This window comes from Mustelus asterias, chromosome 17 (genome assembly GCF_964213995.1).
Source record: "Mustelus asterias chromosome 17, sMusAst1.hap1.1, whole genome shotgun sequence".
NCBI lineage: Eukaryota > Metazoa > Chordata > Chondrichthyes > Carcharhiniformes > Triakidae > Mustelus > Mustelus asterias.
The window spans coordinates 19,348,168-19,371,512 of NC_135817.1; the positions used below are offsets into that span (position 1 = coordinate 19,348,168).

At 45.8% G+C, this 23,345-nt stretch overlaps 1 protein-coding gene across 1 annotated transcript in view; it reads right to left on the bottom strand.

Moving 5' to 3' along the window:
• The window catches only part of LOC144506363 (E3 ubiquitin-protein ligase Midline-1), a 664,229-nt gene extending 648,659 nt beyond the window's left edge, over positions 1-15,570 (bottom strand). The window contains exon 1 of the mRNA XM_078232375.1: positions 15,323-15,570. The gene's annotated coding sequence lies outside the window, so the exon portion shown is untranslated. The remainder of the gene's footprint in view (positions 1-15,322) is intronic.
• Between the last annotated feature and the right edge of the window lie 7,775 nt (positions 15,571-23,345).

Genomic DNA, 23,345 nt, shown 5'->3' on the forward strand with positions numbered 1-23,345 from the left:
AAGTCTCCTCTCAACCTCCTCCGCTCCAAAGAGAAAAGCCCAAGTTCCCTCAACCTTTCCTCATAAGACCTACCCTCCAAACCAGGCAGCATCCTGGTAAATCTCCTTTGCACTCTTTCCAGTGTCTCCACATCCTTCTTATAGTGAGGTGACCAGAACTGCACACAATATTCCAAATGTGGTCTCACCAAGGTCCTGTACAGTTGCAGCATAACCCCACGGCTCTTAAATTCCAACCCCCTGTTAATGAACGCCAACACACTATCGGCCTTCTTCACGGCTCTATCCACTTGAGTGGCAACCTTCAGAGATCTATGGATATGAACCCCAAGATCTCTCTGTTCCTCCACATTCTTCAGAACCCTACCTTTGACCCTGTAATCCACATTTAAATTTGTCCTAACAAAATGAATCACCTTGCATTTGTTAGGGTTAAACTCCATTTGCCATTTTTCAGCCCAGCTTTGCATCCTATCTATGTCTCTTTGCAGCCTACAACAGCCCTCCACCTCATCCACTACTCCACCAATCTTGGTGTCATCAGCAAATTTACTGATCCACCCTTCAGCCCCCTCCTCCAAGTCATTTATAAAAATTACAAATAGCAGAGGACCAAGCACTGATCCCTGTGGCACTCCGCTGGTAACCGGTTTCCAGTCCAAAAATTTTCCATCCACCACCACCCTCTGTCTTCTGTTAGATAGCCAGTTACCTATCCAATCGGCCAAACTTCCCTCTATCCCACACATCCTTACTTTCTTCATAAGCCGACCATGGGGGACTTTATCAAACGCCTTACTAAAATCCATGTATATGACATCAACTGCACTACCTTCCTCTACATACTTAGTTACCTCCTCAAAAAATTCTATCAAATTTGTGAGGCAAGACTTGCCCTTCACAAATCCGTGCTGACTATCCCGGATTAAGCTGCATCTTTCTCAATGGTCGTAAATCCTATCCCTGAGGACCTTTTCCATCAACTTACCTTTTCCATCAACTTACACATAGCAAGTTCCCAAAGATCACCTGAGATAAATGTCCAGATCATCTGCTTTGGGATGATGTTGGTTGAAGGATAAATAGTGAGGAACAGTCCCCTGCTTTTTTTTGAATAGTGTCATGTCCACCCTTATGTCCTTTAGAATCATAGAATCCCTACAGCACAGAAGGAGGCTATTCGGCCCATCAAGCATACACTGACAACAATCCCACCCTAACCCTAATCCGTAATGCCACATATTTACCCTGTTAATCCCCCCCAAAACTAGGGACAATTTAGCATGGCCAATCAACCGAACCTGCACACCTTCGGACTGTGGGAGGAAACCAGAGCACCCAGAGGAAATCCACGCAGACACAGGGAGAATGTGCAAACTCCACACTGACAGTGACCCGAGGCTGGAATTGAACCCGGGTCCCTGGCGCTGTGAGGCAGCAGTGCTAACCACTGTGCCGTCCCGTTACATCCACCCAAGAGAGCAGACAGAGCCCTCAGTTTATTATCTCATCTGAAAGATGGCACCCTTGACAGTGTAGTGCTCCCTCAGCACTGCTCTGAAGGGTCAAGCTGGATTATGTACTCAAGTCTTTGAAGTTGGGTTTAAATGCAGCAGTGCCCACTATAACTGCTAGTTTATTCAATTGATCTCACAGAGGTCTGACCTATCTCTGTTTATAAGTTCTGTCAGAATGTGGATCTCATGTGAATGTAGCCACATGGACGGAGTGGGAATGGAGGGATACAAAAGAATGGTCTAGTTTGGACCAGGGAGCAGTGTGGGCTTGGAGGGCCAAAGGGCCTGTTCCTGTGCTGTATTGTTCTTTGTTCTAGAATTGTAACTCAGTTTGGTCTGTAAATACCAAAGTGTAGATCTGATCTGACGACAGCAAAACAGATGTTGTGAGATGACAGGATAGAATCTTGTACTCGTGACAGGATCTTGGCCGCTGACTGAAATGCTGGCGAGACCCCTGTGTTACTTCCTTCCAGGAAGGCCAGACAGCATTACCTGCCAACCAGACACTTGACAGGTGAGCAGCAGGCCTTTCCCAGGAATCAAGACTCTGGAGGGCTGGATCTACCAATCAAAGGCAAGCAGCTCTGTCGGTGGCTGCTGCCAAAATGACAAGCATGGGTGACCCAGGCCACATGTGAGTAATGGCGGGAGGGGATTTGTAGGGGAGGGGCATTAAGGGGAGTCATAGCAAGGGCAGGGGGTTAGCATTCACAACCGCCACCCCTTACCACCGCCGTCTCCCCCCACCTCTGGATCCCTCGGTCAAGCATCGAGTGCCTTGGCTACCACAATGGAAGATGTCAGCAAACTCTGACCTCACAGCTTTTATTTCTTGGTCACAGTGTCGAGGAAGACCAGAGTGGGAAATAAATGGCATTACCATTTGGTAAGGAATTGCCCAAAATGGACTCAAAAATGTACATTATTCCCTTGTATTCCTGTAGTAAATGGTATGAATGTTAAATGGCCTATTGCAGTCTGATGTTTATTTAAATTGCTTGTGTTTATGTTTCAAACCAAGTCTTCAAGGGAGGTTTGAGACAATACTCTCAGTATTCAGATTTGTGGTTTCATTGCAATGAAATATGAAAAACAATTGCTCCATTATTATGCTGGCAGAGATTGCGATGCTGCCTCTTCAAGACACAACTTCATGTGATGTCTGCATTCAGAGTCAAATGATTGAATCAATAAAAGTGTCAACAAGAATATTACTTTTGAACAACTCGTTAGTTAGAGAGATAGATAGGAGGTTCTGTGGCAGCAAAAGAGACTCGAGGATGGTATGTTGCCTACCGGATGCCAGGGTCCGTGACGTCTCGGACCGTGTTTTCCGGATTCTTAAAGGGGAGGGGAAACAGTCACAAGTCGTGGTACACATTGGTACCAACGACATAGGTAAGAGAAGGGACGGCAATTTAAAACAGGAATTTCGGGAGCTGGGCTGGAAGCTGAGAGCCAAGACAAAACATGTGGTCACCTCTGGTACGTTACCGCTGCCATGTGATAGCGAGTTGAGGAACAGGGAGAGAGTGCAGTTAAACATGTGGTTGCAGGGATGGTGTAGGAGGGAGGGTTTCAGATACGTGGATAATTGGAACACATTCTGGGGAAGGTGGGACCTGTACAAACAGGACGGGTTGCACCTGAACCAGAGGGGCACCAATATCCTGGGAGGGAAATTTGATACGGCCCTTCAGGGGGGTTTAAACTAATTTGTCAGGGGAGTGGGAAAAGGAGTTGTAGTCCAGAAGTCAGTGTTGAGGGTGGTGAGGTATTGGGGAAGGTATCAAGGTCAAGGGTGGGTACCGGTAGACAGGAAGGTGGGTTGAAGTGTGTCTACTTCAATGCAAGGAGCATGCGGAACAAGGTAGATGAACTTGGGGCATGGATTGGTACTTGGGATTACGATGTTGTGGCCATTACGGAGACGTGGGTAGAACAAGGACAGGAATGGTTGTTGGACGTTCCGGGGTATAGATGTTTCAGTAAGTGTAGGGAAGCTGGTAAAAGAGGTGGAGGAGTAACATTGTTAATCAAGAATAGTTTAACGGCTGCAGAAAGGCATTTTGAGGGGGATCTGCCTACAGAGGTAATATGGGCTGAGGTTAGAAATAGGAAAGGAGCAGTCACATTGTTAGGAGTTTACTATAGGCCCCTAAATAGTAATAGAGATGTGGAGGAAGAAATTGCTAAGCAGATTATGGATATGTGTGGGGGTCACAGGGTAGTTGTCATGGGAGACTTTAACTTTCCAAATATTGATTGGAACCTTTGTAGGTCAAATAGTTTGGATGGGGCAGTTTTTGTGCAGTGTGTGCAGGAAGGTTTCCTGACACAATACGTGGATAGGCTGACAAGTGGTGAGGCCACATTGGATTTGGTACTAGGAAATGAACCGGGCCAAGTGTTAGATTTGGTTGTGGGAGAGCACTTTGGAGATAGTGACCACAATTCGGTGTCTTTTGTTATTGCAATGGAGAGGGATAGGGCCGTACGGCAGGGCAAGGTTTACAATTGGGGGAGAGGTAATTATGATGCGATTAGGCAAGAATTAGGGGGCATAAGATGGGAACAGAAACTGTCAGGGAAAGGCACTAATGAAAAGTGGAACTTTTTCAAGGAACAAATACTGGGTGTCCTTGATAGGTATGTCCCTGTCAGGCAGGGAGGAAATGGCCGAGTGAGGGAACCATGGTTCACGAAAGAGGTGGAATGTCTTGTGAAAAGGAAGAGGGAAGCTTATGTAGGGATGAGGAAACAAGGTTCAGATGGCTCGATTGAGGGTTACAAGTTAACAAGGAATGAGCTGAAAAAGGGGCTTAGGAGAGCTAGGAGGGGACATGAGAAGTCCTTGGTGGGTCGGATCAAGGAAAACCCCAAGGCTTTTTACTCTTATGTGAGGAATAAAAGAATGACCAGGGTGAGGTTAGGGCCGGTCAAGGACAGTAGTGGGAACTTGTGTATGGAGTCAGTAGAGATAGGCGAGGTGATGAATGAATACTTTTCTTCAGTGTTCACCAAGGAGAGGGGCCATGTTTTTGAGGAAGAGAAGGTGTTACAGGCTAATAGGCTGGAGGAAATAGATGTTCGGAGGGAGGATGTCCTGGCAGTTTTGAATAAACTGAAGGTCGATAAGTCCCCTGGGCCTGATGAAATGTATCCTAGGATTCTTTGGGAGGCAAGGGATGAGATTGCAGAGCCTTTGGCTTTGATCTTTGGGTCCTCACTGTCCACGGGGATGGTGCCAGAGGACTGGAGAATGGCGAATGTTGTTCCTCTGTTTAAGAAAGGGAATAGAAATGACCCTGGTAATTATAGACCGGTTAGTCTTACTTTGGTGGTTGGTAAGTTGATGGAAAAGGTCCTTAGGGATGGGATTTACGACCATTTAGAAAGATGCGGATTAATCCGGGATAGTCAGCACGGATTCGTGAAGGGCAAGTCGTGCCTCACAAATTGGATTCAATTTTTTGAGGAGGTAACTAAATGTGTTGATGAAGGTAGGGCAGTTGATGCCATATACATGGATTTTAGTAAGGCGTTTGATAAGGTCCCCCATGGTCGGCTTATGATGAAAGTGAGGAGGTGTGGGATAGAGGGAAAGTTGGCCGATTGGATAGGTAACTGGCTGTCTGATCGAAGACAGAGGGTGGTGGTGGATGGAAAATTTTCGGATTGGAGTGCCACAGGGGTCAGTGCTTGGTCCTCTGCTCTTTGTGATTTTTATTAATGACTTAGAGGAGGGGGCTGAAGGGTGGATCAGTAAATTTGCTGATGACACCAAGATTGGTGGAGTAGTGGATGAGGTGGAGGGCTGTTGTAGGCTGCAAAGAGACATAGATAGGATGCAAAGCTGGGCTGAAAAATGGCAAATGGAGTTTAACCCTGATAAATGTGAGGTGATTCATTTTGGTAGGACAAATTTAAATGTGGATTACAGGGTCAAAGGTAGGGTTCTGAAGAATGTGGAGGAACAGAGAGATCTTGGGGTCCATATCCACAGATCTCTAAAGGTTGTCACTCAAGTGGATAGAGCTGTGAAGAAGGCCTATAGTGTGTTAGCTTTTATTAACAGGGGGTTGGAATTTAAGAGCCGTGGGGTTATACTGCAACTGTACAGGACCTTGGTGAGACCACATTTGGAATATTGTGTGCAGTTCTGGTCACCTCACTATAAGAAGGATGTGGAAGCGCTGGAAAGAGTGCAGAGGAGATTTACCAGGATGCTGCCTGGTTTGGAGGGTAGGTCTTATGAGGAAAGGTTGAGGGAGCTAGGGCTGTTCTCTCTGGAGCGGAGGAGGCTGACGGGAGACTTAATAGAGGTTTATAAAATGATGAAGGGGATAGATAGAGTGAACGTTCAAAGACTATTTCCTCGGGTGGATGGAGCTATTACAAGGGGGCATAACTATAGGGTTCATGGTGGGAGATATAGGAAGGATATCAGAGGTAGGTTCTTTACGCAGAGAGTGGTTGGGGTGTGGAATGGACTGCCTGCAGTGATAGTAGTCAGACACTTTAGGAACATTTAAGCGGTTATTGGATAGGCACATGGAGCACACCAGGATGATAGGGAGTGGGATAGCTTGATCTTGGTTTCAGATAAAGCTCGGCACGGCATCGTGGGCCGAGGGGCCTGTTCTGTGCTGTACTGTTCTATCTATGAATATCTAAGAAAGGGAGACTAAAGAAATAGAATATTTTTTTCACAACTTTCATAACTTCAGAACATCCCAAAGTGCTATCCAGAGAATGACATACTTTGGAAACATGTAGGAAACATGGCAGGCAATTAGACTTAGGATGATATTAATGATCAGACTTTTAGTGATGACAATTGAGGGATAAATTGCGGGGGGGCAGCAATACCATCCCCCCCTCCCCCGCACCACCCTCCAAATAATATCACAGGCTTGTTTACATCCATCCAAGTGCAGGTGGCAGCTTGATTTAATGTATCATCCAAATGACAGCACGTCTAACCGTGCAGCACTCCCTTGCTACCGCTCCAAAATGTCTGCCTGGATTATGTACTTGGCCCTCCAGAGCAGGACTTAAATCAACTGCATTCTGACTCCAAGGGTGCGATCTTACCTGCCATTTGCCCCATGCTCCTGCTGCAGCAAGGTCGGAGAATTTGGCGGCCAGCCAAATCTCCGTTCATTGCGACGGGATGGGAAAATCCCGCCGGCGTGAATGGTGATAAGATTTTGGTCATAGTTACATCAGTCTACCATGATGGGATGAGTTACTGGTTCCATCCACATGCATTACTAAGTTGTAGATCTGTTTGGACTTTGGGTCAACTTGTTTGAAATTGGAACCCGTAACAGTTCCATGGAGCTGGAGTAGCAATGCGATGGAATCAGGGTGATGATATTTGTAAACCTTCTCCTTTGGCTTGTCAATTCTATGCCCTCATGAGTTAAACTTCCCTCTTTCGATGGTAGCATTTGTTGCTACAGCAACAAGAATTAATTAGATGGCATTCCATTTTTGCTTACTATCATTGGCTTTTCTAGAAGCGTGACATTCTTTTGAAAGATGATTAATTTAATCATTTGTGCTTACTGCAAATGGATTGATAGCAGAATATTTTTCTCTCTTCCTGCCAGGATTTTCCTCGAATTAACTCCTGCTCCATAGCTTCAGCCCGAAGTGTAACAGAAACCCCATATTATTTGCATAACCAAGAACTCTGATTTACTTCCAGCAAGGTTAGTGAGGCACAGTGGGAGCAGTTTGGAGGAAATTCTTGACACATTTTTTTCGAAGCATCTCTCTTTGAGCTAGGGTGTATTGTAACTAAGTGAGCTTGAAGCAGACAATCAACGTAAACAGAGAATAATGACTTTGAGCCTGTGCTAAGAACTCACTGGTGTTTCTGTACTGATGTGCAAGAAGATCAAATGGCAAGCGGTAAGCATGGGATAGTCTCCTGGTCAGCCATGCTTATTGTGGAGTGGCACCCCTCCAGCTATGACCTCTGGCTTCAGGCTAGCAACCTGTCCCAGGATAAAATAAGCGATGGAAACAGACGTGGGCAGACCTACTTTATTGAAAGGGTCACAATATTCAAAAAGAGGGATTGCACTTCTATAACATCTTTCAAGGCCTCAGGTTGATCCACATCATGGCCGTGATTCTCCCATCGCAACCCGCAACTTTCCTGGCGGGTCGCGGTGGGAGATGCGAGTTGCCGGCCTTTTACAGGATTTGCATATGTGCCGGGAACACATGCGCATCTCCCAGAGCCGGCGAACAGTCGCCGGTCAGACCACACTAGAAACCAGCAGAAAGACAGGTAAGTCATTTGAATTTGTTTTAAATGCATTTTAAATATGTTTTCAATCTAATTATCGGAAACTTTCCAGTCCCGATTGAATCTCCAACCCACCAGGAGTATGTCATTCCAGCGGCGAACTAGCAGGAGACCCCGCCGGAATGAAGGGGAAGTAATCGGGACCCCCCAGGGGTTCGGGCGGCGGGGGTTGGTGCCCCCTGGGCATGGGCACCCTGGCAGTGCCAGCCTGTGCCCCCTGGCACTGCCAAAGAGGCAAAGTACCCATGCCCAGGGGGCACCTTGGCAATGCCATCGGGCATCGGGCAGTGCCAAGGGGACAGGGCCTATTGTGGGCGGGGCCTAGGGGCGATTGGTGGGGATGGGAGGTCCCGCTGCCACTCTGCAGACAGGATGGGTCTGGGATGGAGGGAGGGCAGCGATTGGGGTGGGGTGGGCTGGGGGGCGGGGGGGGGGTGGGGCGGTGGTCTGCCGGGGGGGGCCTGCCTCCGGGTGGGGGAGCAGGGGGGGTCTGATCCCGGGAGGCATCAGCGGGGGGGGGGGGGGGGGGGGGGTCTGCCGGGGTGAGGGGGGGTGGGGGGATCGCCTCTGCTGGAGGGGGGTGGGCTGTATATCGGGGCCCTCTGGGGTGGGGGGGAGGGGGGGAGGGGCTGGCCCGGGAATTGTTGTCGGGGTGGTAATCGAGCCGTGGGGGGTTCCAGCTGAAAGGGCAGCACTACGGGGGTACCCGGCTGGCTAGCGATCGAGCTGGCCAGCAAACGGGGAGTCTGACAGATCGGGACCACTGCGCATGCGCAGAGTTCCAGAGTGTCAGACTCTGGTGTGAATAGGTCCCCCCCACCACCCCGGGTTTTTAATGAGATTCACAACTGGGACCTCTGCAGTGCACAGAGTGTGGAGATTTGGGTGAGAAGCTGAACCAAAACAGTCAGGATCTAGAACAGTTTTCCCGCCAATTCAGCATTTTTGGGAGAATCGCAGCCCACCTTTCAGCCAATGGAGTATGTTTGAAGTCTAGTCACTGTTGCACATTAGAGATTATGTACAGATGCTGGCATTGGACGAGGATGGGCACAGTAAGAAGTCTCACAACACCAGGTTAAAGTCCAGCAGGTTTATTTGGAATCACAAGCTTTTGTGTTTCCATACTGGTGTTTGGAGCACCGTTGCAAAAGCTCATGATTCCAAATAAACCTTTTGGACTTTAACCTGGGGTTGTGAGATTTCTTACTGTACTTTAGAGAAACATAGCTGCCAATTTGCCCACAGCAACGTCACACAAACTGCAATGATGCACATAGAATATGAAAACAACTCAGAAACAGGGCATGCTGGTGTTTGTGATCCTCTCGAGCATCTTCCTCCTGTCTTTCCTCACCTTTCTATTCCTTTCTCCCTCTTACGCTTGTTGATTCTCTTCCCACACCTGGAGGGCATGAGGCAGACAAAGCATATGCCCCACGTCTGTTTCCATGGCTTATTTTATCCTGGGACAGTTGCTAGCCTAAAGCCAGAGGTTATAACTGGAGGGATGCCATTCCACAACAAGCATGGCTGACCAGGAGTCTATCTCACTCTTACGGCTTGCCATAAGCATATAAGAAGGATTTGCAAGTTGATAACCTACCTGTTTGACTATGTTATGAATGAACCTTCTGTGGCCATCAAGTTCTTGACTGAGACTCGATCCTGGAGCTACTTGCTCAGAGGCAAGACAGGACACTATCCAACTGTGCCACACGAACCGCCACACAAGGTGTAGTGGAAATCTGGAATTCAATTCCCTGAAAAGCTGTGGATGCTGGATCAACTAAAATCTCAAAGTTCACGCCCTGATTTATTTTACTTTAGCTATTAAGGCCTCACCAACTGCCCAAGGAAGATCGAATACCCATCTGATATGGATACTGTACAATTCCCTGCTACTTTGTAGCACAGCACATTACTAACTTATTCCCCTAATATGTACGTGCATATAATATATATTAGAAACATAGAAACATAGAAAAACTACAGCACAAAACAGGCCCTTCGGCCCCACAAGTTGTGCTGAACATGTCCCTACCTTTTAGGCCTACCTATAACCCTCCATCCTATTAAGTCCCATGTACTCATCCAGGAGTCTCTTAAAAGACCCTACTGAGTTTGCCTCCACCACCACTGACGGCAGCCGATTCCACTCGCCCACCACGCTCTGTGTGAAAAACTTCCCCCTAACATTTCCCCTGTACCTACCCCCCAGCACCTTAAACCTGTGTCCTCTTGTAGCAGCCATTTCCACCCTGGGAAAAAAGCCTCTGAGAGTCCACCCGATCTATGCCTCTCAACATCTTATATACCTCTATTAGGTCTCCTCTCATCCTACGTCTCTCCAAGGAGAAAAGACCGAGCTCCCTCAGCCTATCCTCATAAGGCATGCCACTCAATCCAGGCAACATCCTTGTAAATCTCCTCTGCACCCTTTCAATCTTTTCCACATCCTTCCTGTAATGAGGCGACCAGAACTGAGCACAGTACTCCAAGTGGGGCCTGACGAGGGTCTTATATAGCTGCATCATTATCCCCGGACTCCTAAACTCAATCTCTCGATTAATAAAGGCCAGCACACCATACGCCTTCTTAACCACCTCCTCCACCTGCGGGTCTGATTTTAGAGTCCTATGGGCCTGGACCCGGATCCCAAGGTCCTTCTGATCCTCGACCGTACTAAGAGTCTTTCCCTTTATATTGTACTCCTTCATCCCATTGGACCTGCCAAAATGGACCACTACGCATTTATCTGGGTTGAAGTCCATCTGCCACTTCTCCGCCCAGTCTTGCATCCTATCTATGTCCCTCTGTAACTTCTGACATCCCTCCAGACTATCCACAACCCCACCAACCTTCGTGTCGTTGGCAAACTTACCAACCCATCCCTCCACTTCCTCATCCAGGTCATTTATGAAAATGACAAACAGCAAGGGTCCCAGAACAGATCCCTGGGGCACACCACTGGTGACCGACCTCCATTTCGAAAAAGACCCATCTATACACACTCTCTGCCTCCTTTGGGCGAACACAGTAAGGAGTCTAACTTACCCCAGTCCAACACCGGCATCTCCACATCCTTTGGGCAAGCCAGTTCTGGATCCACAGGGCAGAATTATATAATATATATTATATTATATATTTATATATAATACGTGTATGTTAAGGGTGTTGGATGGAAACTTGCCTACGAGTATTTGGTGCGACTCTGGTTAATAGGTGTGAGGTACAGTACTGTGCTGTGCTACAGAACATATGATACCCAGTATATGTTTATCTTATTTGATTTGTTAGCCCAGTAGGAATGAAATATATTTCCAATACCAGGTCACTTACCATGACTGTACATACAGTACCAATGTAGAGTATGAGTTTGGTAGCACTTGATTTTATCATTCATCTTAAAATTCTTGACAACTCTGAACAGATTTGTTATCTTTGAAATGAATCAATCGTAAACTGTCAATGCCTCAATCAAGCTCTCCACACCTCATTTCCCCAGCACAACTGGAGCGGTCCCTTTGAGTCACTTCAGCGGAGTGGCTGGTGAAACCTGATCCAGTGTCAAATTTAAACCCGCTTTATAATGAACCAGCGAAAAAAATTCCAGAATGTTTCCTATGACACATTGTGGAGGTTAACATGTGCGCATTCCCATTCTGAAACGCCGAGGAGACTGAGATCCCCACAGAATAAAACACTTTCTTGGTTTAAGCAAGCTCCCAAGACTTCAGGAATCTAGACAGTCCAATTTGCAAGGTCTACTCTACTGGCCCAAGAGAGCCAGACACAGTCAGCTGCCATTCAAATAAAACAGTACTGAAAATCTCACCGCCTTTACGGGAACGTGGGGCCGTTAATCACAAGCAAACGTCAGTTATTTAGGAAGAATCTGAGAAGCAGGGGAAGGGGAACTGGAGTTAAGGGAGGAGGTAGGGTATCTGAATTGAGGAGAGGAGGAGGAGGGGTAACTGAGTTGGAGGAGGCGGAGGGGAGGGATACCTGATTTGGGGAGATGGCATCTGAGTCATGAAGAGGTGGTATTTGATTTGGGAAGGGGTGGAGAGATGTCTGAGTTGGAGAGAGGGGTAGTGTGTTGAAATAAGAGGCTTCTGAGTTGGCCATTTGAGTTAGAAGGAGGGTTATCTGAGTTGGAATGTTGGGTTGGTATCTGAGTTGGAGCAAAGGGGCATCCAAGTTGGAGAAGGGGTAATTGAGTTGGAGAGTTGGTATCTGCTTTGAGGAGAAGGGCATTGGAGTTGAGCAGAGGGGCATCTGAGGTGGACAGATTTGGGGAGAGGGCATCTGAGTTGGGGAGATGGGTACCTGTGGTGGGGGAATAGGTATTTGAATTGGGTAGAGGGATATCTGGGATGGAAATATGGGCTGGAATTTTACCACCCTACCCGCCATGAGAATCGGAGCAGGGGAGGGGCTGATAGTGGAAAGGTCCATTGACCTTGGGCGGGATTTTAAGGTTTTGGGATGAGTGAGGCTATAAAATCCAACCCATGGTATCTAGGTAGGCAAAGGTATCTGGGGTGGAAGATGGAGTTTCTGAGTGGGAGGAACTATTTGAGAGGGGCTTCTGAGTTGAAGGGTTTTCCTGTTTTGATTTGATTTATTATTGTCACATGTATTAGTATGCAGTGAAAAGTATTGTTTCTTGCGTGCTATACGGATAAAGAGAACGAAAGAAGAGAGTGCAGAATGTAGTGTTACAGTCATAGCTAGGGTGCATCAGGTTATGGTAGGTCCAATCAAAAGTCTGATGGCAGCAGGGAAGAAGCTGTTCTTGAGTCGGTTGGTACGTGACCTCAGAATTTTGTATCTTTTTCCTGGCGGAAGAAAGTGGAAATAGGGTTATCTGAGTTAGACAAAGGGGCATTGAAAGAGTATTTGGAGTGGGATAAGATTTCTGAATGGGGCATGGAGCTTGAGGGGGACGGGTATTTGAGTTGGAGGAGAGATTTCCTATTTGGGGAAAGAGGGTATTCGTGTTGGGGGATGTGGTTCAGTGCTGAGGGAAGGGGTATCTGAGTTGGGGACAAGGGGATCTCATAGAAATCATAGAAACCCTACAGTGCAGAAGGAGGCCATTCGGCCCATCGAGTCTGCACCGACCACAATCCCACCCTACCCCCACATATTTACCCGCTAATCACTCTAATCCACGCATTTTAGGATTCTAAGGGGCAATTTTTAACCGGGCCAATCAACCTAACCCGCACATCTTTGGACTGTGGGAGGAAACCGGAGCACCCGGAGGAAACCCACGCAGACACGAGGAGAATGTGCAAACTCCACACAGACAGTGACCCGAGCCGGGAATCGAACCCGGGACCCTGGAGCTGTGAAGCAGCAGTGCTAACCACTGCGCTACCGTGCCGTTTGCAGTAAAGGTTTGCAAGGAATGTAAATTTCTCCATTGTACCGCAAACCACATTAGTTGTATTTCTGTTAGTGTGTGATCATGGGGGGTTGGTTTAGCTCAGTTGGCTGGACGCTTGGTTTGTGATGCTGAGCGATGCCAACAGCACGGTTCAATTCCCACACCGGCTGAGGTTATTCTCAAAGGCCCTGCCTTCTCAACCTTGCCCCTTGCCTGAGAAGTAGTGACCCTCAGGTTAACTCACCACCTGTCAGCTCTCCCCCTCAAATCGGAGAGCAGCCTATGGTCATCTGGAGCTATGGTGACTTTACAGGTTATGTTGAACCAGATCACATTATATAACAGTAACTAATCTATCAAGAGATTTCATGCAATGGCGGGTATTTTTTCCAAAGGAATTAAATTAAATCTTCCATATTTTTTTGATTGTGTTACAATGTGCCATTACAAAGCCAACCTTTTTCATTGTAACTACAATGATACAACACAATTCGTGCTCATAAAGCACCTTTGACATAGCTTCACTGGGATCTGAGTTGGGAAGGTTATCTGCTGTGTTCGGGGAGGGGGTATCTAAGCTACATGAGGGTTTTCCTTGCAGGGGAAGAGGGTATCTGAGTTGGGGGAAGGTGTTCTGAGCTGAAGAGAGGGATATCTGAGTAGGGATAGGGTATCTGAATTGAAGACGGGTATCTGAATTGGGGTATCAGTTGGAGGGGGGTATGTGAATTGGAGGGGGAATCTGCATTAGAGAGGGATCTGAGTTGTGGGAGGTGTACCTGAGTTGCAGGAGGGGTATCTGAATAGGAGAGGGGTATCTGAGTTGGAGGGGGCGGTATCTTAGTTGGGGGAGGAAGATCTGAGTTGCAGGAGACCTATCTGAATTGGAGAGCGGTATCTGAGTTGGAGGGGTAGTATCTAAGTTGCAGGAGGCCTATCTGAGTTGGGGAGGAGTACGGACAGTTGGAGGTGAAGAAATACCTTTGCAATGGTGACTAGTCAGCCTCTGATCATTGCTTTTGCTGGTTCAGGGTACAAAATGCTTGTTGAAGCAAAAATAACAGTTATTCACTGTCAAGACAAATCTGAGACTGCCCCAACACTGAGAGAGCTTCTACTAGATATCGGCCACTTTAACTTCTGGGCTTTAAGTACAGACAGTGGCAGTGAAGCAGGGCTAATCAACACCCAAAAGAATAAGCAGAATAACGTCAGACATTGTGAATCAAAATTAGTTCAAAATTAAGTAAACTATTGATTGGAGAAGTATCTTTCCAAAAGCGATCTCTACATTCATATTGATAATTTAGGCACATATAATTGGTGCATCATTATGAATAAATGCATCTCAGAATAATAAAGGCCTTTAGAACAAACAAATCCATTCACAATTTGATGCTCATTATAATCCTTTCTCAGCATTTTCGCCACTGAAGCACAGAATCAGATCGTGCATGGCCCTCAATTGGAACCGCATTTACCAGGGCTATTGAAAGGCTTGGTCCTCAGACAGGCAAATTTTTAAAAAATGAATTGTACGCAAGAAATAAAATAAATACTGTCAGATTGTGAGGGGTTAAACACTCCCATGTTTTCCAGTCCAGAAGCTGGTCCTGTCAGTAAACACAGAGAGCCTGTTCAGACATGGTACCTTCACCATGAATGAACACATTCCCATTAGGATCACTATGCAGCTTGTGGATAGCAATCTGCTCTCGAGATTATCCCTTCGGTACAAGAACTCTGCCCCCTTCCTAGCCTCTACCCCTTTCCCCCATCATCTCCATTCTCCCTTGCTCGGACAAAAGCTGTGCATCTGGGATTTGTCAAAGACTACTAAAGTGCTGCAACACCGAGGCTAGAATCACAATCGGTATTTTTGCTCTGGTAACCCACAGGCACATGCTGCCCTCCTGCAAGACTATGGTTTCATAGTGCAAAAATGAAAAAAGAGGAAATAGGCAATACAAAATTTTGTGGTATAATATACATTAGTTTCTTGATCGGCAAACAACACTCAACCTCTTTTTTGAACTTTCATTTAACTTCACAACTTCTTTCTCATCAAACTTTACTTACCTGACTCCCCATTTCGTCAGAAGCTGCAGCTCCCTGGAGTATAAGAAGGCAAGGCTGCTAGTTCCAAAATAGTTCTGTCTCTTCCTCTCTCACACACACACACTCTTCTCTAATGCAGCCTTGCCTGGTCCTCACTGTTTAAAAGGTACTTCAGGAACTCTCTTGCTGAGGAAGTTGTGCTCTTGTCCAAACTATAGATCACTCCCACTCTGCAGGGTGCGTGTGTGTGTGTGAGTGTGTGTTGTGTGTATATGTCTCTTAGTTAAGTGAACAAGGCTGGCCTCAGTCTGACAGGTTTCCTTATATAGGTAAACATGACTCACATTCCCGTGGAGGGTGGCTGCTTTGAATCTAGCACTTAACTCTAGATATGCCAGCATGCCAGAGAGGAGAACAGCTATGAAACGTGTGACACTTCACAAAAACTGTAACAAGTGTGGATGTGGGGGGGCGGGGGGGGGGGGTCTGATTATTTTCCTATTGGATTGGAGCCCTACTCTCTCATGGCTTGTTTTGACTGGATCAGAGGTGTAGAAAGCACTTAAAAGTTAGAGCATTTCAAAATCTTTGTAATTGGTGCAGTGGTTGGCACTGCTGCCTCACAGTGCCAGGGACCCGGGTGCAATTCCTGGCTTGGGTCACTGTCTGTGTGGAATTGCATGTTCTCCCGTGTCTGCATGGGTTTCCTCCGGGTGCTCCGGTTTCCTCCCACAATCCGAAAAATGTGCTGATTAGGTGGATTGGCCATGCTAAATTCTCCCTTAGTGTACCCAAACAGGCACCAGAGTGTGGCGACTGGGGGATATTCACAGTAACTTTATTGCAGTGTCAATGTAAGCTTACTTGTGACACTAGTAAATAAACTTTAATAAAGGAAAGAAAGAAGGAAAAAATGAACTTTAATTTAAATAGCATCTTTCATTTTGCCAGGACATGCCAATAAAATATTCTTTGCAGTATTGTCACTAAAATGCTGGGAAAATTTGAGAGGAGAAATTATTGTGCCCTGAAATGGCTTAATAATGTTATGCGCTACATGACTGACACTCATATACATACACATAAATATATATATATAAATATATTTGAGATGAACTAATTACAACACAAAACAAGATTGAAAATCATTTACTCTTTGATCGTTTTAATGCACTACTGAGAAACAAGCTCAGGCTAGGTAATTTATTTAGCTCAGCGTTATACATGTGGAAGAGTTCCAGACGCGTCTGCGGTCTGGTTTATTCCATTCAAAGTTCTCAGGTGCTTGTGATTTGAACTTGTGTGGCACAGTGGTTAGCACTGCAGCCTCACAACACGAGGGACCCAGGTTCAATTCCGGCCTTGGGTGACTGTCTGCGTGGAGTTTGCACATTCTCCCCGTGTCTGCGTGGATTTCCTCTGGGTGCTCTGGTTTCCACCCACAGTCAAAAGATGTGTGGGTTAGGTTGATTGGTGACGATAAATTACCCTTTGGTGTCAGAGGGATTAGGAGGTTAAATATGTGGGGTTGCGGGGACCTCAAGAGAAAATAGACCCAATTTACTCAGCCTCTTGTTGTGAGAAAACACTTGCAAGGTTCAATATATATTACAATGTACAATATACAAGGCATCTTATATACTCTACAAGGCCCAGTATGCAATGTGAAAAGTGCACCATGCCAAAGCCAACAATCTATCAATGAATCCACAGCAGGCCAGATGTGAGGTGAGGAAAACCTACTATATGATAAATTCTGACTTCACTGTGTGAAGCCACCTTGACTGAGTTGGTGAGGAGGGCTTTGGCCTGCTACTGTACTGTCAGCAGGCAGGAAGCCCAGGAACTCTTATGTTCAGTTCAAGGAATCACAATGGGTTGCATTTGTGCTGAGACCATACCGTCTGTATACTTAATGAATCATCTTTCACCAATCACAATGGCTTGGAAAGGATTTAGTCTCGTGACTTGTGCACATTTCCATGCCCTGCATATTCATAGTAAGAGTTTTAACAACACCAAGTGAAAGTCCAACAGATTTATTTGGTAGCAAATGCCATTAGCTTTCGGAGCGCTACTCCTTCGTCAGATGGAGTGGATATCTGCTCTCAAACAGGGCATACAGAGACACAAAATCAAGTTACAGAATACTGATTAGAATGTGAATCTTTACAGCTCATCAGGTCTTAAAGATACAGACAATGTGAGTGGAGGGAGCATTAGGCACAGGTTAAAGAGATGTGTATTGTCTCCAGACAGGACAGCCAGTGAGATTCTGCCAGTGAGATGCCGCAAACTGCATATTCATCCCAGGCTGCTATCAAAGAAAATTTATCTTTTGCTGGACATACACACAGTGGAGAGGAGGGGGGTGTGGTTATATATTTTATTCCTCAGAACCTACTTAATAACAATGTTAGATTTAGAGAGCGAACTGAGAATCACTATTATTCAATAAATTTAGATTGTGACATTCTTCCAATAGTTTATGAAAGTGATTGAAGGTAGATAATTTCAGACATCCTGCTGAATCATGATGTTGTGCATTATGGAATGTATAAGAAATAAAGTGCCGCAGACAAGTTGAAGTCATATCAAATTCTTTGGAAGGGTACAGTTTATTCAAACCCTGCCTTACACGGTGAAATGGGCCTCAGGCTAACGGTTGCCTAAGACTGAATCCCACATAACATGCTCTGGGCAAGGGAAGGGCAGAATTTTCCTGTCCCGTCTGCCGCAGGAATCATAGCGGGCAGGACAGAAAATTTGGTGGACCATGCAAACGTCAGTTGACCTCAGGTGGGAATTTCCGGTCTTGGGCAAGTGTGGCTGGAAAATCCCACCCAAAATCTTTCTTTAGTCAAAGCATATACCTGAAACCTACATAATGAACATGGTAGTTTGAGGCATTTCCTCTCAGGTTTCTGGTGGAGATAGGAGGATACCATGCAAATGAGTGAAATAAATGTTTCAATCCAAAAAAGAATAATTTTGATTTGATTTGATTTGTTATTGTCACGTGTATTAGAACACAGTGAAAAGTATTGCTTCTTGCGTGCTATACAGACAAAGCATACCGTTCATAGAGAAGGAAATGAGACAGAGCAGAATGTAGTGTTACAGTCATAGCTAGGATGTAGAGAAAGATCAACTTAATGTTAGGTAGGTCCATTCAAAAGTCTGACGCCAGCAGGGAAGAAGCTGTTCCCTGTGACTTCAGACTTTCGTATCTTTTTCCTGATGGAAGAAGGGGGAAGAGAGAATGTCCGGGGTGCGTAGGGTCCTTAATTATGCTGGCTGCTTTGCCAAGGCAGCAGGAAGTGTAGATAGAGTCAATGGATGGGAGGCTGGTTTGCATGATGGATGGTGCTACATTCACGACCTTTTGCAGTTTCTTGCAGTCTTGGGCAGAGCAGGAGCCATACCAAGCTGTGATACAACAGAAGGAATGCTTTCTATGGTGTAAATGTTGGTGAGAGTCGTAGCTGACATGTCAAATTTCGTTAGTATTCTGAGAAAGTAGAGGCATTCACTAATCCGGCGGTAAGGACCAACTAATATGTTTGGTATGTGATGACTGGAGCTGTGGAATATGAAGTGCTTATTCAAGAGCCTATTGAAAGCAACAGCAGACAATTGTCTGGTCTAGCCTTCCACGAATCATTGATTACTCACTGTTTAGATCTCAAGAAACTTTATCCACAAGTGTCAGGAACATTTGCTGTGTGCATACCTTCTTTGCACTGTCTCTCCTTTTACTTTCTCCAAATGACTCTCCTCTAACTTAATGAAACCCCTGTTGAGTGGGGAGAGGCGGGGGGGGGGGGGGGGGGGGGGGTGGAATTAAGTCACTGACAGATCGGTCTTTGAAGCAGCCAAAGAATCTCCTGTCAGCCAAGGGTAAATGAAAATGAACTCAGCACTAAGACAAATGAGTAATCAAATTGAAATGTGTGGAAGTTTAAGGAATATAAGTGTTGAACAGTGTCTGAAGCTAAGAGACAAAACAGCAATTGCTTCACTCCCAGTATTTTATAAAAAGAAAAATAATAATGCTGTATCATACATGCAAGTATTAAACGATTCAGCTCAGATGGTTGTTGTCCACTGGGATTTCTTTGTCTCGAGAAAGATAGAAAGATTGGCCAAAATTTTCCAGTCATTCACGCCTGCAGCCGCTGCAAACGAGGACGGAGAATTTGGCACTCAGCCAAATCTTTGTTCATTGCAGCGGACCAGAGAATCCCACCAGTGGGAACAGCTGGAGAATCCCACCCATTGTATTTGTACAGAAGCAGAATACTGCTAACGCTGGAGATCTGAAACAAAGTGAACATGCTGGAAAACCTCAGCAGGTCTGGCAGCCTCAGTGGAGAGGAAATAGAGTTAACGTTTTCAGTCCGTATGGCTCTTCTTCAGAGCTGTTCCAAAGAGTTCCAAAGAAATGGCATATTGGACTTGAAATGTTAACTCTGCTTCTCTCTCCACAGATTTTGCCAGATCTGCTGTGGTTTGCCTGCACTTTCTTATTCATTGCATTTGTATAGCACCTCTCACAACCTCAGGACCTTCGGAAGTGCTCTACAGCCAAGCCAATTAAGTGTTTTTTAAAGTACAGCCACTATTGAAATTTAGGCAACATGGCAGCCAATTTGTGATGTGGAGATGCTGGCGTTGGACTGGGGTAAACACAGTAAGGAGTCTAACAACACCAGGTTAAAGTCCAACAGGTTTATTTGGTAGCAAACGCCACCAGCTTTTGGAGCGCTGCTCCTTCGTCAGGTGAGTGGGAGATCTGCTCATATTCCACAGCTCCAGTCATCACATACCAAACGTATTAGTTGGTCCTTACCGTCGGATTAGTGAATGCCTCTACTTTCTCAGAATACTAACGAAATTTGAGTGGGAGATCTGAGCAGATCTCCCACTCACCTGACGAAGGAGCAGCGCTCCGAAAGCTAGTGGCGTTTGCTACCAAATAAACTTGTTGGACCGTGGGCGGCATGGTAGCACAGTGGTTAGCACTGCTGCTTCACAGCTCCAGGGTCCCAGGTTCGATTCCCGGTTTGGGTCACTGTCTGTGCGGAGTTTGCACATTCTCCTTGTGTCTGCGTGGGTTTCCTCCGGGTGCTCCGGTTTCCTCCCACAGTCCAAAGATGTGCGGGTTAGGTTGATTGGCCAGGTTAAAAAAATTGCCCCTTAGAGTCCTGGGATGCATAGGTTAGGGGGATTAGTGGGTAAAATATGTGGGGGTAGGGCCTGGGTGGGATTGTGGTCGGTGCAGACTCGATGGGCCAAATGGCCTCCTTCTGCACTGTAGGATTTCTATGATTGAACCTGGTGTTGTTAGACTCCTTATTGAGCCAATTTGTGTACAGCCAGATCCTAAAAATAGCAATGCTATACTGACCAGATAATCTGTTTTAGTGATGTTGGTCAGTTCGGTATCAGCGAGAAGCATCCCCCTTATAATCTTCCAATAGAGCTATGGGTCTTTATTGTCATGATGTGGAGATGCCGGCGTTGGACTGGGGTAAACACAGTAAGAAGTTTAACAACACCAGTATTCGCATTCCAACCATTATTCATGTAAATTGAGTCTGTGTCTTTATATGCTCTGTTTGTGAACAGAATTCCCACTCACCTGAAGAAGGGGCTTAGAGCTCCGAAAGCTTGTGTGGCTTTTGCTACCAAATAAACCTGTTGGACTTTAACCTGGTGTTGTTAAACTTCTTACTGTCTTTATTGTCAACCCGAGAGGAAAGATGGAACCTTGTCTGCATCTTAACTGGATGGCGTCACCTCTGGCAGCACTGCACTCCCCCAGTACTGAACTGTAGCGTCTTCCTGGATTTTGTGCTCGAATCCCTCAGCCAACATTGCTAAAAGGAAACAAGTTATCTGCTCATTTATCTCATTGATGTTTTGTACGATGCCGCTGTGCACAAACTGACTGCCCTCTCTTCCGACAGCAGCAACCATATTTCAAACCTGCACTCCCCCACAATTTTATCAGCAGCTTGTAAATCATGGGGAATAATGGTCATTCTCCTGTTTAGCCAAATTAAAAGAAAATCCAGCCCCATCTGTACAACAGGATATTGAATGGCTATAGTATTTATATAAAACACCCAGCTCTATTTCCAACAGTTCATCCATCTTGACTGATTTTTAAAAAAATTACAAATGCATTCACTCAGGGCATCTGGATCACTTATTTTAAATTATGTTCATCTTTCATAGAAATCATAGAAACCCTACAGTACAGAAAGAGGCCATTCGGCCCATCGAGTCTGCACCGACCACAATCCCACCCAGGCCCTACCCCCATATCCCCACATATTTAACCACTAATCCACGCATCTCAGGACACTAAGGGCAATTTTTAGCATGGCCAATCAACCTAACCCGCACATCTTTGGACTGTGGGAGGAAACCGGAGCGCCCGGAGGAAACCCACGCAGACACGAAGAGAATGTGCAAACTCCACACAGACAGTGACCCAAGCCGGGAATCGAACCCAGGTCCCTGGAGCTGTGAAGCAGCAGTGCTAACCACTGTGCTACCGTGCCGCCCCCTTTGTATAGCAAACTGTTCTATCAACTCCAATCAAAATCAAAGTTTAAAATATCCTGGTCATGAGGTATCCGAACATCAGGTATCATATCCGTAAGTTGGAGGAAGTTGTAGGCAATACTGCATTTCACGAATTATTAAACATTTTAACAGGTTACAGCTGAATTGTCCGAATTGTTAGGAAAACAGGATTAAGGAAAACTTTTTTTTATTTGGCTGCCAACATTTATTTTTGCAATCTACGGTATATTGTCTTTTGTACATGGGACAGGATGTTTTGTTAGCAGCTACACACTTGTTGGCCTGCAAGTCTCAACTCAGTGGGTAGCACCTTCGCTGATGGAGGCAGGAGGTTGTGGGTTCAAGTCCCATTTCAGGGACTTGAGCAAGGAATCGGGGTTGTCATGCCAGTGAAGAACTGAGTGGCTGCTGCTCTGTTGGAGGTGCTGTGTTGTATTTTGGATGAAATATTAAACCTGCTCTCTCAGGTAAAGGACTCCATGACACTACTTGAGGAAGAGCAGAAGTTTTAAGTTTATTTATTAATGTCACAAGTAGGCTTACATTAACACTGTAATGAAGTTACTGTGAAAATCCCCTCGTCGCCACACTCCAATGCCTGTTTGGGTACACTGAGGGAGAATTTAGAATGACCAATGCACCTAACCAGCACGTCTTTCGAACTTGTGGGAGGAAACCGGAGCACCCAGAGGAAACCCAGGAAGAACGTGTAGACTCCACAGACAGTCACCCAAGCCAGGAATTGAACCTGGGCCCCTAGTGCTGTGAGGCAGCAGTGCTAACCTGTATGCCACTGTGCTGCCCCATGTGTTCCAAGCCTGTGAATTTTGTGGGACCTGTTCCCCCTCTGTCTCTGTAACTTTTGCCAGAAAGCATAACAAATTATTGCAAGGATGTGAGATAAGCTGCAAGACAATTTCCCACGCAAGCCTCCTTGTACTTGGCTATACAGTTATGGTGGGTCGCTTACTCATAATGTTACTAGGCTCATTATGCAGAGAATTGAGTTTTAACCACCGTGGAAGTTTGAGAATAAATGCCAGTCTTGGTAATAATGCCCACATCCTGGGCCCACATTTTAAAATGGAGAACTAGAACGTTTAATTAATTTCTCTCAGATTCAGAATTGCATTCATGGATTTTCAACTCTATTGAACTCTATTAATACTTCAGCCCAGCAATAAAGCCACAGGCCCCTTTATATTGTCTCTGAAGAAAGCTTTGTGCTAGCTACCAACATTCTTCAAATTCATTAAATGCTACCTGTATAGCACTTGAAAACCAAACCACGATCTGTGTGCTCCTTCGAACATAACATGGTAATTTTCGAAGTTGGACATGCAATTAAAGAACGAGAAGAAAGCAAAGAAAGCTCTGAGCAAAAATCAAGAACAAAATGCAAATTTAATTTCTTTTTATTCTTTCACAAGACGTGGGTATTGCTGAC